This window comes from Leucoraja erinacea, chromosome 23 (assembly GCF_028641065.1).
Source record: "Leucoraja erinacea ecotype New England chromosome 23, Leri_hhj_1, whole genome shotgun sequence".
In the NCBI taxonomy this organism is placed as follows: domain Eukaryota; kingdom Metazoa; phylum Chordata; class Chondrichthyes; order Rajiformes; family Rajidae; genus Leucoraja; species Leucoraja erinaceus.
The window spans coordinates 34,411,279-34,427,696 of record NC_073399.1 but is presented as its reverse complement, the minus strand read 5'-3'; positions in this window follow the sequence as shown (position 1 = coordinate 34,427,696).

Sequence of the window (16,418 nt, the reverse complement as noted above, 5' to 3'; positions counted from 1 at the left end):
CTACTCCTGCACCTATTTTTCTGCGTTCCCGTTCTACCGTTCTAGCATCGCCAACACTCCAGCTATGAACAGCACCGCTCGTGGGTTCAACTAATACATTCCAGCGCTATGAATCACACTGACCACTCCCCACCATTGTAGATTAGCCCAGTCATCACTAAGAACCCCCCCCCCACCATGTCCCAGTCCATCCCACACCCCCACCATTGTACTCCATCACACTGACCACACTCCCCACAGTCCACACACAGACCACACTCCCCACCATTGTAGATGTAGCCCAGTCCATCACACAGACCACACTCCCCACCATCGACTCCATCTACACTTCACGCTGCCTCGGGAAAGCAGCCGACATCATCACAGACTTGTCCCTGTCCCACCCCGGTCATTCCTCCTCCTCCTCCCCACTCCCGTCCGGCAGAAGGTACAGAAGCTTGAAAGCGCGCACCACCAGACTCAGGAACAGCTTCTTCCCCTCTGTTATTCAGGCTTCTGAACGGCCCTTCCATAAGCTAGGGTACTGTCCGATTCACCTCTACCCCATTGCGGACATTGGACTTTGTCTGTGGAACTGATGCGCTGCATCTTCCCCTTTGCTCCACCTATTGGACTGGAGTTTGTCTGGATTGTATTTATGTGTAGTATCTGATCTGGATAGCGTGTTAGTGCAAAACAAAGCGTTTCGCTGGACCTCGGTACACGGGACAATAAAAAACCTCATTCTATGAAGCTTCTTAAACGCACCCTCTGACCAAGCTCCTGTGGTTTGCTGCCACACATTTAGTTACATTCCTGCAAAATACATGGGATTATTTATTATGTCAAAGGCTCGACTCAGTCTGGTTGTGTCGAGTGCACTTGTGTGGGAAGGAACTTTTTTTGGTGTGCAATACTTGCTGGTGGCAGCAGATGGCAGTGCTGCCCCATGGACTGGGCTGGATCACACTGACAACAAATACTTCTCTCCATTGTGAATAGCAACAAGGCACAAACCGCACGACCACCGCATCTCGAGCAATAACAAGATGGAGCAGAAGGAGGACATGTCAAACACTAGAGGGCAATGCTTTATGGTGAGAGGGTAGACAAAAAGCTGGAGAAACTCAGCGGGTGAGGCAGCATCTATGGAGCGAAGGCACGTCTCGACCTGAAACGTCACCCATTACTTTGCTCCGTAGATGCTGCCTCACCCCCTGAGTTTCTCCAGCTTTTTGTCTATCTTTGATTTTTCCAGCATCTGCAGTTCTTTCTTAAACATTTCCCCTCTCACCATAAGTTTAAGAGTGAAGCTACACTAGTCCCACCCGCCTGCATTTGGTCCATATCCCTCCTAAACCTGTCCATGTACCTGTCTAACTTCCTTAAACGTTGGGATAGTCCCAGCCCCAACTACCTCCTCTGGCAGCTTGTTCCATACACCTGTGTGAAGAAGTTACCCCTCGGATTCCTATTAAATCTTTTCCTGTTCACCTTAAGGATATGTGAGGCAGATAAGAGATGGCATCACGTTGGGTACGGACATTGTGGGCTGAATGGCCTGTCTGATGCCGTACTCTTCTATAAGTTAATGTTATTGAACCTGGGTGGAAATATCAAAGGCTGGGGAACATAGGTTGAAGGTGAAAGGGGCCAAGTTGATTTTACACTGAGGTTAGTGGGTGCCTGGAATGTGCTGGGGTGGTGGAGGAAGCAGATATCATTGCAGTATTTAAGAGGCTTTTACATGGGCATATGGATATGCAGAGAATGAAGATAGATCAGCTGTGGTTGAATGGCGGAGTAGTCTTGATGGGTCGAATGGCCTCATACTGCTCCTGTCGCTTATGAAGGATATGGATAAACTACAGGGAGAGGAGATTAATTTAACCTGGCTATAGACCTAAAATGCTGGAGTAACTCAGTGGGCCAGGCAGCATCTCTGGAGAGAAGGAATGGGTGACGTTTCGGGTCGTGACCCACCTTCAGTTCAACCTGGCATCATATTCAACATATACCTGCACTGTGTTAGGTTCTATGAGTTGTCCGGGTTACCTCCACAGTTACTGGACACACCAGTCGCGGCCCAACGAGCACTTGTCAGCAGTAGTTGCAAAGCTGGGGCAGGAACGTAAGGACTTGCATCCAATTTTCACAGGAGCACTAGTGGTGAGGGCAAGCCACACGGAGATCTCCTTTGTAATTAAAACATTGTGTGGCCAGTAAAATCAATTTCCCTAAGCTAACCGTTTGGAGGTTCCTGAACCAATTGTAATTTAAGGAGATCCGGCTGGTAATTATTTCTGTGACTGGGGTGAAACCTCTCCCTGCAAGAGTTACATTCCAGCTTCAGGCATGGAACTCGTGATGTGATTCGTGTTAAGGGCCTGTCCCACTGTCACGACCTCTGCCGAGTTTTCCCTTGACTGATAGTCGCAGCATGGTCGGCACGAGGTCGTAGCTAGGTTGTGAAGCTAGTCATAGGTACTCGTGGCATCAAGTAGGACGTGGCGTTTTTTCAACATGATGAAAAATGTCCACGAGTATAAAAGGTCATGAAAGTGGGACTGGCTCTTAACTCCCATTTCCCTCTGTGTGATGCCACAAGCCACAGTGCAAGCTTCAACCTCTGTGTGATGCCACAGTGCAAGCTTCAACCTCTGTGTGATGCCACAAGCTACAGTGCAAGCTTCAACAAGCTACAGTGCAAGCTTCAACCTCTGTGTGATGCCACAAGCTACAGTGCAAGCTTCAACCTCTGTGTGATGCCACAGTGCAAGCTTCAACCTCTGTGTGATGCCACAAGCTACAGTGCAAGCTTCAACCTCTGTGTGATGCCACAAGCCACAGTGCAAGCTTCAACCTCTGTGTGATGCTACAAGCCACAGTGCAAGCTTCAACCTCTGTGCAATGCTGATGCAACAGGCTCAATGGAAGCAAGGGCACGTCACAAGTTGTGAGGAGAGTCTGGATAAGCCGGCATTGTTTTCCCGGGACTAAAGGAGGCCGAGGAGTGATCTGATGGAGGTCAACTCGAAACGTCACTCATTCCTTCTCTCCAGAGATGCTGCCTGTCCAGCTGAGTTACTACAGCTTTTTGTGTCTATCTGAGGTTTAGATAATCATAGAATTTACCATTAGTTCCTTTCTTCAGTGGCTGCAGGCAGTACCTTGGAGAGCAGCTCGGCGTGGAAACCAAATAGGAGTAGGCCATTCAGCCCTTCGAGCCAGCACCGCCATTCAATATGTTCATGACTGATCATCCAAAATCAGTGCCCCATTCCTGCTTTCTCCCCACATCCATTGGTTCCGTTAGCCCTCGGATACGATACAGGGTTACTTTATTGTCAGAACAAAGTCTGAAATGTGTTTTGCATGGCAGCAGCTCCATTTACAGTATCACCTAAAAGATAAAAGAGACTTGAAAAGTCATGCATTAAGACATCAAGCCAGGACCCAAAATGACATACATTCAACACAACATTACAATAACAAGACAACATTCAAGGCCCATCAACGTGCATTTGATCTGGGATTAAGTGCCAGATTTAGTTACAATAGAGTGCTTCAGTCTAACCTTATTACATTTTGGAACCCTATATCTCCGGTTTGATGGTAACAAATTGTACTCACTGTTCAGAACGTGGTTGGGGTCAGAAGAAATATTGTTGGCCATCCTTAGTGCGTCTTTATGGTAGGATGATTCATACAATTTCTGAAGTGGTTGACCTACAATCTTTGAGCAGATTTTTAATTGTTGGAGCAGTTTTGATTTTGTACTAGCAGACAAACTTGTACCATGTAGTGTTACAGTACAGATAAACACTCATTCTCACTACTTGCTCCGAAAGATCGAAGTGGGTGGAGAAACCAGATTCTTTGTTTTGTCTTATAGCAAATCTTATCAATGTGGTCATTCCATAATAACTGATGGTCTATCGTTGCCCCCAAGTATATAAATGAAAATACCTGCTTGATTTTTTCATAATGGATAACAAGAGAAACTTTATGAGAGGCAGATGGTGAGCTAAATACAATCTCTTGTTTTCTTTGTGTTAATCTCAAGAGCATTACTATCAGTCCACTCGACCAGTTTATTCTCGCCGAGTTGGTGCAGCCCAGGGTTGTCTGAGTTACTTAACAGAGATAATAGAACTGTATTATCTGAGTACTTTAGAATATATTGATTCGGTGTATCTGTACAACAATCATCAGTGTAAAAAGGATCTAACTCTCTCTTGAAAACATCCAGTGAATTGGCCTAATTGTGTGAATTGTATAAAGTGCTGGAGGAACTCAGAGGGTCAGTCAGCATCTGTGGAGGGAATGGACAGATGACGTTTCGGGTTGGGACTCCTTCTTCAGTGCCTGGGCAGCCTGGTTTAAAGTGTACAGATGAGAATTAACATTTATAATATTTGACATTTTAAAGATTTAACAGGCTTACAGACGTACAGTTTAACATGGTCAGGGTGCAGCATGTAGTGGTTAATATTCATCTGGCTTCACTTGTGAACGGTTTAACATGCAAGCAGCTCTGTGTTGTCGCCAATTGCCTTGTTGAATGAGAGCATTGGTGTGTTAAACAGTTGCAACCTTTGATGGAGCAGCAGAGGGAAGCCCAGTGCTTCAGATCAACACCATCACAGCAGGCTGCACACAACCCTCTCCTCTCAATAATTAATCTCCTCTGCCATTCCACTCCCTTGGGTTAAGCTTGCTCTCAAGAAAGGAAGCAAAACATCTTCCTGAGCTAAATGCCGCAAATGAAATTGCCTTTGCAGCTTGCAGTGTTTAAAATGCCACTGTGTAAAACCAAGCACCTGTTCTGGAACCACCTCCACAATGAGAATAGACGCACTGATCACGGACAAAATGTCCAGCGAGTCAAAGAGTCATGCAGCCCTTCGGCCCGACCCGTCCATACCCACCAAGATGCCCCATCTAAGGACACACAGTGCTGGAGTAACTCAGTGGGTCAGGCAGCATCTGTGTAGAACATGGATAGGTGACGTTTCACAGAGTGCAGGAGTAGTACCATTCGCCCCTTGAGCCAGCACAGCCATCAATGTGATCATGAATCATGGATCAGTGACCCCGTTTCACAGAGTGCCCTGGACTCCACTCAGCTTTCAGAGCCCTAGCAACTCTCTGGAGAAAGCATGGAGAGGTGACCTGCCTCCACCGAGTGCTGGGCAGTAACTCAGATTCCTGGGTCAGGCAGCATCTCTGGAGAAACAAGGATAGGTGACGTTTCACAGAGTTTAGGAGATAGAGGGGATCTTAGTGGGTCAGGCAGCATCTGTGGACAGAACATGAAGATAGGATGTTAGGGAAGTCAACAGGAGGTAGGAGTAGGCCATTCGGCCCCTTGAGCCATGCATCGCCATTTTCACACAGAGAGTGGTGGCTGGATCTCTGCCACAAGGGTAGTTGACCCCAGTTCATGCCTTTCCCCATATGTGGCCCTTGACTCCACTATCTTTAGAGAGCCAGGTATCTAACTCTCTCTTGGAAAGCAGCCAGAGAACCTGAATGGCGGTGCAGGCTCCACCGAATGCCCTACTGAGGCACCTAATTTCTATGTTTCTACATGACTCACGACTCTCTGAGAAAAAGTGTTTCATCGTCTCCGTTCTAAATGGCTTACTCCTTATTCTTAAACTGTGGCCCCTGGTTCTGGACTCCCCCAACATCGGGAACATGTTCCCTGCCTCCAGCCTGTCTGAACCCTTAATACTCTTATGTTTCAATATTTTGAAATGGGATGGGACCCTTCTTCAGACTATCTTGTACTATTACCCCGCTCTTACCTTCCAAATCTTTGCCATCCACGTACCTGTCCAAACACCGCACCATATTTCTTTAGTAATATTTGATGATTTATAAGAAAGACTTCAAGGTTCAAATTTATTTCCGGTTCCGGTTGGTGGGTGATGGAAATCCAGTTAAAGGGTAATGTGAATATGTCAAGCCCAATGTATGGATGAATCAAGTACAACATTACATGGATTTTCAATGTATGAAACTAACATGGAGTTGAATGTGGGAAGGGCAGTACTGAGGGCAGTTCTGTAGCAAAGTGTGGAGGCGTGCATTTTGGTAGTACAAATAAAGGCGGAGACTATTTTCTAAATGGGGAGAGAATCTAGAAATCGGAGGTGTAAAGGGACTTGGGAATGTTGGTGCAGGATTCCCAAAAAGTTAATCTGCAAGTCGAATCGATAGTAAAGAAAGCAAACTCAATGCTAGCATTTATTTCAGGAGGCCTTGTAGACAATCACAGGGATGTAATGTTGAGGCTCTATAAGGGGCTGGTCAGGCCGCATTTGGAATATTGTGAGCAATTCTGGGCACCATATCTGAGGAAGGATGTGCCGGCTCTGGAGAGGGTCCAGAGGAGGTTTACAAGAACGATCCCAGGAATGAGTGGGTTAACATATGATGAGCATTTGTCGGCACTGGGCCTGTACTCGCTGGAGTTTAGAAGAATGAGGGGGACCTCATTGAAACGTACAGAATAGTGAAAGGCCTGGATAGAGTGGATGTGGAGAGGATGTTTCCACTAGTGGGAGAGTCTAGGACTAGAGGTCACAGCCTCAGAGTTAAAGGATGTTCTTTTAGGAAGGAGATGAGGAGGAATTTCTTTAGTCAGAAGGTGGTGAATCTGTGGAATTCTTTACCACAGCAGGCTGTGGAGGCCAAGTCAGTGGATATTGTTAGATAGATTCTTGATTAATACGTGTGTCAGAGGTTGTGGGGAGAAGGCAGGAGAATTGGGTTAGGATGGAGGGAGATAGATCGGCCATGATTGAATGGCAGAGTAGATTTGATGGGCCGAATGGCCTAATTTTATTCCTGTCACTTATGATCTTACGAGTGCCGCACTGTGGGACGGGCGGTAAGTGATTGTACAGAATCCAGAATCAAATGGAACTGTAATCCAACTGATCAAAATCCAGGCGTTTAAGAAGGAACTGCAGATGCTGGAAAAATCGAAGGTTGACAAAAATGCTGGAGAAACTCAGCGGGTGAGGCAGCATCTATGGAGCGAAGGAAATAGGTGACATTTCAGGTCGAGACCCTTCTTCAGACTTCAAAATCCAGGAATGATTTTGTTTTAAAAAACTCACTTGAAGAAGGGAAGTTTGAATTTTATATTTTGTAAATTATATTTAATGTTCCTGATCCGATTTTATAAAAACAATAATGACAACGTATATCTTACAAATTGTAAATTTCTTCTGTCCAATTCATAGAAATCTTCAGAGTTTGACGAATCATGTAAGATACAGCACACACATTTTTAAGCAGCTTTTGACATCTTGTACTCGCCGAGGCCAGCTAGAGTGTGTAACTTAGCAACAAATTCTACCTATTCTTATATTAAATAGTTTCCAGATGCCAAGGGCACTTGCCTTTCATATCTACAATTAAAAATACACTTCTCCAGATGTGGTGTGAATTAAAGAGATTGTTGTTTTGTACAGAGTGGATTATGAAAAGGCACATTGTTCCATACACACACTATAAGACTCTGAAAGCTGCATTGTCTTGCTTTCATTATGGACTCTAGTTCGGTGTTGGCAGTTAATCTGTGGACCCCACTAAACACGATTCGAGGGATCTACAAATCTCTGCAAATGGTACATACACAGGTGGCCCTGAAAGTAAGCATGCAGATAAGGCAGGCAGTGAAGAAAGCAAATGGCATGTTGGCCTTCATAACAAGAGGAGTTGAGTATAGGAGCAAAGAGGTCCTCCTGCAGTTGTACAGGGTCCTAGTGAGACCACACTGGACTATTGTGTGCAGGGCCGGATTTAGATGAAGAGAGGCCCTAAGCTATTTCACTTGTGAAGCCCCCCCCTCCCAATCCCCCACCCCCATGACTAGAGGACTATCACTACACGACAGTAACAGTGTGACACTATTAGATCCGACTGTATGTTGTCATTAAACATTGGTTTTAAAATACATATTGGATTCACCGCGGAGCGGGCGATGCCTTACATGGATCGCCGTTTGAAGCTCTGGAGTGTTGGGCCTGCTGCTTCAACATCAGGAGCTGTGGTTTGCGGAGCTCCCAGCCTCGGGCTGCGCTGATTTCAACATCACGGAGCCCTGGGATCCCTTTGCCGAGGGCTGCCAGCGTGAATCTCCTCCCAGCTCAGCCTGGGGACTTCAGGAGCCGCGGGCTCCAGTAGGAAGCGGCCGATTCGGAAGTCCAAGCCGTTGAGAATGTTCTCCCGTTCCGATGTCGGATGGTGACCCCAAATTTCATTGTACCAATAGGTGCATGTGACAATAAGTGTCTCTTGAATGTGGAATATTAAGAAATAAAGAAACTACAAATACACTAAGCAGACATGTTTTTTTCTCGCCTTCTTCATAGCAAAATCATCCAGAATTTCACCAAGATCTGTTTGTCTAAGTTTGTCACTCTCAATGCACAGAATGCTCAGAATGCTCAGTGCAGACAACCTCTCTTGAGACATTATGGACCTTCATTCATTTTGAATTCTTTTGAGTCTTGAAAAAGACCTCTCTCCCGAGCAGTTAATGACCATTAAGCTAAGAAACAGCTGCAAGATTGCTTCCACATTAGGGAAGGCCATCTGAATTGTTTCCTTGTATATTATTTAATATGAGACAGAGAGTGCTATTCTGTATTCCTATAGCTTTGTCTCACACTCGAGTGAAAGTGCAAACGTTCATCAGTAAGTTTCAGGTCAACATCTTCTGGGTATGCTTCCATCAACAGTTCAACACCTTGCTGAATTTCTTGCTGTACACAGTACCTTCACTGTACACAGTACCTCTTCTTTTTAAATTGGTTTCAAGTGCATCTAGTAGGTGGGTAGGAATAAAGGATTTTATCCTAAACTTATCTCTTGAAGAGAGTTTATCTAAAGCATCAGGACCAGGTGAGTAGGCCCCGGTGCGGTGCGGAGGTGAGTAGGCCCCAGTGCGGTGCGGAGGTGAGTAGGGCCACGATGCAGCGGGGAGATGGGTAGGCCCCAGTGCGGTGCGGAGGTGAGTAGGCCCCAGTGCGGTGCGGAGGTGAGTAGGCCCCAGTGCGGTGCGGAGGTGAGTAGGCCCCAGTGCGGTGCGGAGGTGAGTAGGCCCCAGTGCGGTGCGGAGGTGAGTAGGCCCCCGTGCGGTGCGGAGGTGAGTAGGCCCCACTGCGGTGCGGAGGCGAGTAGGCCCCAGTGCGGTGCGGAGGTGAGTAGGCCCCAGTGAGGTGGCCCCGGAGGTGGGTAGGCCCCAGGTGTGGATTGGGGGTGGATAGGCCCCAGACTGGATGGGAGGTGGGTAGGCCCCAGTGCGGTGCGGAGGTGAGTAGGCCCCACTGCGGTGCGGAGGTGAGTAGGCCACTGCGGTGCGGAGGTGAGTAGGAGGTGGGTAGGTGGGTAGGCCCCAGTGCGGTGCGGAGGTGAGTAGGCCCCAGTGCGGTGCGGAGGTGAGTAGGCCCCAGTGCGGTGCGGAGGTGAGTAGGCCCCACTGCGGTGCGGAGGTGAGTAGGCCCCAGTGCGGTGCGGAGGTGGGTAGGCCCCAGTGCGGTGCGGAGGTGGGTAGGCCCCAGTGCGGTGTGGAGGTGAGTGAGTAGGCCCCGGTGCGGTGCGGAGGTGGGTAGGCCCCAGTGCGGCGGGATGGTGAGTTCCCGATGTTGGGGGAGCCCAGAACCAGGGGCCACACACAGTTTAAGAATAAGGGGTAAGCCATTTAGAACGGCGACGAGGAAACACTTTTTCACACAGAGAGTTGTGAGTCTGTGGAATTCTCTGCCTCAGAGGGCGGTGGAGGCAGGTTCTCTGGATGCTTTCAAGAGAGAGCTAGATAGGGTTCTTAAAGATAGCGGAGTCAAGGGATATGGGGAGAAGGCAGGAACGGGGTACTGATTGGGGATGATCAGCCATGATCACATTGAATGGTGGTGCAGGCTCGAAGGGCGGAATGGCCTACTTCTGAACCTATTGTCTATATTGTCCTAATGTTTTGAAATGCTTTAAAGGCGTATGAGAGAATTTGTGTGGTCAGATTTCTGTAAGTCAAGGCCATTTGTCCTGGGCGTCCCTGCTGTTTGCTTTTGGGAGACTTGCACACGATGAACCAAATAGTTTTGTGTTGTGGCTTCCCCTTGTGAGAGGCCTGGACAGAGTGGATGTGGAGAGGATGTTTCCACTAGTGGGAGAGTCTAGGACCAGAGGGCACAGCCTCAGAATAAAAGGACATTCATATAGAAAGGAGATGAGGAGGAATTTCTTTAGTCAGAGGGTGGTAAATCTGTGGAATTCTTTGCCACAGACGGCTGTGGAGGCCAAGTCAGTGGATATTTTTAAAGCAGAGATAGATAGATTGTTGATTAGTTTGCGTGTCAAAGGTTATGGGGAGAAGGCAGGAGAATGGGGTTAGGTAGATCAACTGTGATTGAATGGTGGAGTAGACTTGATGGGCCGAATGGCCTAATTCTGCACCTATCACATGAATTAAGAATCTGTGAGGCAGCATCTATGGAGCAAAGGAAATAGGCAACGTTTTGACCCGAAACATTGCCTATTTTCTTTGCTCCATAGATGCTGTCTCAGCCGCTGAGTTTCTCCAGCATTTTTGTCTCCCTTCGATTTTCCAGCATCTGCAGTTCTTTCTTAAAAATTAAGAATCTGCGCATGGTTTTGCTTGTCTCTCCTGCTTGTTGTAAATTGACAAATACCAGCATTAAGTGCAGACGTCCACAAGCTCAGTCCCTGATTACCACAGCTGCTTGAACTGTGGAAATCAATCAGCTCCAGTCTTTCTGAAGCAAGTGTTGGATGTTCCTGTTGCTTTGGGAACAGGAACCCTGAGGCGAATTTCAACGATGATGACTGGGTACCTTCCTTGCAGAAGGCAGAGTACGTGGCAACATGTTCGGCAACTTACCTCCCTTGCCTGTGGTATTAATGGACCCTGCATCAGTCTGAAGAAGGGTTTCGGCCCGAAACGTTGTCTATTTCCTTTGCTCCATAGATGCTGCCTCACCCGCTGAGTTTCTCCAGCATTTTTGTCTACCTTCGTATTAATGTACCCGATAGACATGTCCTGTTCCCATCACAGTGCAAAGGGGTTGAGACTAGACTCAGGAACAGCTTCTTCCCCTCTGTTATCAGGCTTCTGAACGGCCCTTCCATAAGGAATTCCCTTCTGCTTGGAGTGCATACTGTCGTTGTGTCCTTGGGCAAGACACTTCACCCACCTCTGCCTGTGTGTGAATGTGTGTGAATGTGTGTGAGTGATTGGTGGTGGTCGGAGGGGCTGTAGGCGCAGATTAGCAGCCACGCTTCCGTCAGTCTGCCCCAGGGCAGCTGTGGCTACAGAAGTAGCTCACCGCCACCGAGTGTGACTGAGGAGTGAATGAATAATGCGATGTAAAGCGCCTGGAGTATTAGAAAGAAGCTATATAAATCCCATCCATTATTATTATTATTATTGCAGACATTGGACTCTGTGGAACTGATGCGCTACAATGCTGAGAACGATATTCTGCACTCTGTATCTTCCGCTTTGCATTTGAGTTTGCATTTATTATTATCTGATCTGATTGACTTTACTTTAGAGACACAGCGCTGATACTGGTCCCCTCGGCCCACCGAGTCCACGCTGACCAGCGATCACCCCGAACATTAGCGCGGACATACACACTCGAGACAATTTACCATTTTTACCGGAGCCAAATAACCTATGGAGTGTGGGAGGAAACCGGAGCACCCGGAGAAAACCCACGCAAGTCACAGGGAGAAAGTACAAGCTCTGTACAGACAGCACCCGTAGTCAGGATCGAACCCGGGTCTCTGGCACTGTGAGGCAGCAACTCTACCGCTGCGCCTCCGTGCCGCCCATAGCATTGGATAGCATGCTAAACCACGGTTTTCACTGTATCTCGGTACACGTGACAATAATAAGCAGAAACCCGTACAGTTCATGCTCTCTGCTACACCCTATCATGGCTGCGATGTCCTGGTAGGTTTGGCCAGAGGGAGTGGGCAGTGAGCAGTGGCCACTCCAGCCAGGTGCACCTGGCCTCGTCACAACGCAGTGCTGTCTCCGATGAAAAAGCTGAGACACTAATGGAAGTTTCTCCCTGACTAATTCAGTGGATGTGAGCTGCATAGATCATTAGAAACTTCCCCTGAGGATGCCGGCTGCTTTGAAAAGGGATGGAAAAGAGGAAGAAAGGCTTAATCAGCAATTTAAACGCAACTTTCAAAGAGATATCTTAACCAAGCAGCGAGCCCCTCATTAATCTTCCTGTAATCCGAGGCCCAGACTACACGCTGCTGTTTCCACCAGTGGGAGAGTCTAGGACCAGAGGGCACAGCCTCAGAATTAAAGGACGTTCTTTTAGGAAGGAGATGAGGAGGATTTATTTTAGTCAGAGGGTGGTGAATCTGTGGAATTCTTTGCCACAGCAGGCCTGGAGGCCAAGTCAGTGAATATATTTAAGGCAGAGATAGATAGATTCTTGATCAGTGCGGGTGTCAGAGGTTATGGGGAGAAGGCAGGAGAATGGGGTTAGGAGGGAGAGATAGATCAGCCATGATTGAATGTCAGATTAGACTCGATGGGCCGAATGGCCTAATGCTACTCCTATCCCTACCATGACTACCAAGCAGTCCGCGGACTCTTCCTTTAAGACACAAAAGGGCCTGTCCCACCAGCATGCGATTGCATGCGTCTAGCGCGACCAAACGTGGTGGCTTGAAGCGTACGGCCCCACGGGGCCGGTCCCACTTCCAACCGCGGAGATGTCTGGAGTTGTACGGGGCTGGTCCCGACATTATACTCACCAATCAGCTGGGCAGGAGGCGGGCCTCCTGCCCAGCTGATTGGTGAGTATAATGTCAAGCCGCTGCGTACGGCCTCAATGCGGCTGCGGGCCGACAGGCCGTTGCTGCGCGGGATTTTTGGACAGTGACAGTTTTTCGGAGCCCCGCGCGATGTCGGGACCAGCCCCGCACAACTCCATACGGCTCCGGTGATCGAAGTGGGACCGGCCCCGCGAGGCCGCACGGCTCAAGCGACCACGTTAGGTCGCGCTCGCCGCATGCAGTCGCACGCTCGTGGGACAGGCCCCAAAGGATTACAGATTTATTTTTTAAAAGACACAAGGTGCCCCCAGCAACTCAGCGGGTCAGGCAGCATCTCTGAAGAACTTGGACAGGCGACGTTTCGAATTGGGGCCCTTCATCAGTGATTGTGGTAGGTGGTTTGTTTATTGTCACGTGTACCGAGGTACAGCGAAAAGCTTTTTGCGGCGCGCTATCCAGTCAGGGGTAAGACAACACATGATTACAATCGAGGTGGGGAGAAAGCTGGAGGAGAGGGGGGACAGGGCGGGGCCCTGTGGGTGATAGGTGTAAAATCGGAGAATTCAATATTTATACCATTGGATCGTGAGCTGCCCAAACAAAATATGAGGCTGCTGTTCCTTCAGTTTGTGTGTGGCCTCACTGTGGCAATGGAGGGGGTCCAGGACAGAAAGGTCAGCATGGGAATGGGAGAGGGGGTTAAAGTGTTTGGCAACTGGGAGATACAGCAGGCCTTGGCGAACCCAGTGCAAGTGTTTAGCGACACTGTCGGTTGCCGAGTCTGCGGTTGGTCTCACTGATGTACGGGGAGGACAGATCAGGAACAACGGATAGACAATAGACAATAGGTGCAGGAGTAGGCCATTTGTCCCTTCGAACCAGCACCGCCATTCAATGCGATCATGGCTGATCATCCACAATCAGTACACCCGTTCCTGCCTTCTCCCCATATCCCCTGACTCCGCTATCTTTGAGAACCCTATCTAGCTCTCTCTTGAAAGCATCCAGCGAACCTGCCTCCACCGCCCTCTGAGGCAGAGAATTCCACAGACTCACCACTCTCAGGTTGACCAGTGTGTCATTGAGGGGGTGAGCTGTTTCCTCGTCTCCGTTCTAAATGGCTTACTCCTTATTCTTTAGGAGTAGTAGATGAGGTTGGGAGAGGTGCTCTTGGACCCCTGTCTCACCTGGAAGGATTGCTGGTGCAGAGACCTCTCCCTCTGTACCTCCCTGCTCCACGCATCCCTTCCCCCCAAACCACCCCCTCCCCAGATACCTTCCCCTGCAACCGCAGTAGATGCAACACCTGCCCATATACCTCCTCCCTCCAGGGACTCTAGCCGTCCTTCCAGGTGAGGCAGAGGTTCACCTGAAAAAGGAACCTGGTATCACATGTTGAGGCAGAAGTTCACCTGAAAAGGAACCTGGTATTTCTTGTTCATAAGACACAGGTGCAGAATGAGGCCATTCGGCCCATCGCATCTACTCCGGCATTCAATCATGTCCAGTCTATCTTTCCCTCTCAACCCCATACTCCTGCCTTCTCCCTATGAGGCCAGGCACCTGTACGAATCGAACATTTGTCAAGCTCTGCCTTAAAAATACCCAATGACTTGGCCACCACACACGTCTGTGGCAATGAATTCCACAGAGAAATCCCTCCTCGTCTCCTTCCTGAAAGAAGGATTCCTGTCAGTCGGTGTGTGGTGGGAAGAATCCGTCTCGGAGCCTCTAACCTGGGCCACGCGTGGGGCATTAGGCAGGAAAATGTATTGTGAATACTCAGTGATTTAAGGTGTCGACACCGAATGGTGGCTGGCGTTAGATTAGCGTTAATGGGAGCTGGCATCAGGCACAGAGCGCTCATGGCCGGATATGTCTCATCTCTGCATCACAAGTTATCTGCAGAATCGTTCAGGCTCAACACTAATCCATCATCGACCTGCAGTGAGGACCGGTTCCCTTCTGCCCCAGAGCCACGCCAGGAATGCCATGTCAGCCTCTCCGCACCACTGGCAGCACATGCCGGGGCATTTATTTTTATTTTTAGGAGCAGAATTAGGCCATTCGGCCCATTAAGACTATTAAATTGTCCCTAGTGTGTAGGATTGTGCTAATGTAAGGGGCGATCGATGGTGGGCCCAGACCCAGTGGGCCGAAGGGCCTGTTTCCGCCCTGTATCTCTAAAGTCTAAAGAGCTACAGATCAAAGGTCACAGGCGATAACTTTCCCACCTTCACATGTTTATCATGTGATAGGAGTAGAATGAGGCCATTCGGCCCATCGTCGATTCCCACATTCAATCATGGCTGATCTATCTCTCCCTCCTAACCCCATTCTCCTGCCTTCTCCCCATAACCCCCGACACCCGCACTCATCAAGAATCTATCTATCCTTGCCTCAGAAATATCCATTGACTTGTGGCCTCCACAGCCGTCTGCGGCAAATAATCCATCCGACATTTCACACAGAGAGTGGCGAGTCTGTGGAATTCTCTGCCTCAGAGGGCGGTGGAGGCCGGTTCTCTGGATGCTTTCAAGAGAGAGCTAGATCGGGCTCTTAAAAATAGCGGAGTCAGGGGATATGGGGAGAAGGCAGGAACGGGGCACTGATTGGGGATGATCAGCCATGATCACATTGAATGGCGGTGCTGGCTCGAAGGGCCAAATGGCCTACTCCTGCACCTATTGTCTGTTGTCTGTTGTCTATTGACATTCTCGGAGGCTATACAAACATTCAATACTGTTTACACAAATTTCACAAATTTATCCCCCACCCTTGCCAGTCATGTGGCCCCTTTTATTTCAAAATAGACTTTATACAAGTAATAATTACATACAGGAACCGTGCAAAGAATTAATCCGACTATTATCGTCACGTGTACTGAGTTGCCGTTTTGCCTGCTCTCCAAGCGATCAGATTATACATAGATTGTCAGAACCTTTCTCCCACGGTGGAAATGTTAAGGATTAAAAGGATTAGATTAAAGGTGAGAGGGCGAGTGTTTTAAAAAAAGAATCAAACTGCTGGAGTAACTCAGCGGGTCAGGCAGCATCTGTGGAGAGCACGGATAGGTGACGTTTCACAGAGTGCTGGAGTAACTCAGCGGGTCAGGCAGCATCTGTGGAGAACATGGATAGGTGACGTTTCACAGAGTTGCTGGAGTAACTCAGCGGGTCAGGCAGCATCTCGGGAGAACATGGATAGGTGACGTTTCACAGAGTGCTGGAGTAACTCAGCGGGTCAGGCAGCATCTGTGGAGAACATGGATTGGTGACGTTTCAGGTTGGGCCCCTTCTTCAGACTGATCGTAGCTGGGAATGAGAAAGCTGGAGGTGTGGGTGGGGGTGGGACAAAACCAGGCGTGCGGTCGAGTTGCTGACTCACAGCGGCAGAGACCCGGGTTCCATCCTGACCACTGGTGCTGTCTGTACGGAGTTTGCACGTTCTCCCCTGTGACCACGTGGGTTTTCTCCGGGTGCTCCGGTTTCCTCCCACAATCTAAAGATGTGCGGGTTTGTAGGTTAATTGGCTTTGGGAAAAATTGTAAATTGTCTCTAGTGTGTGTTGGTTTGTTGGTTATTTCCCCAAAA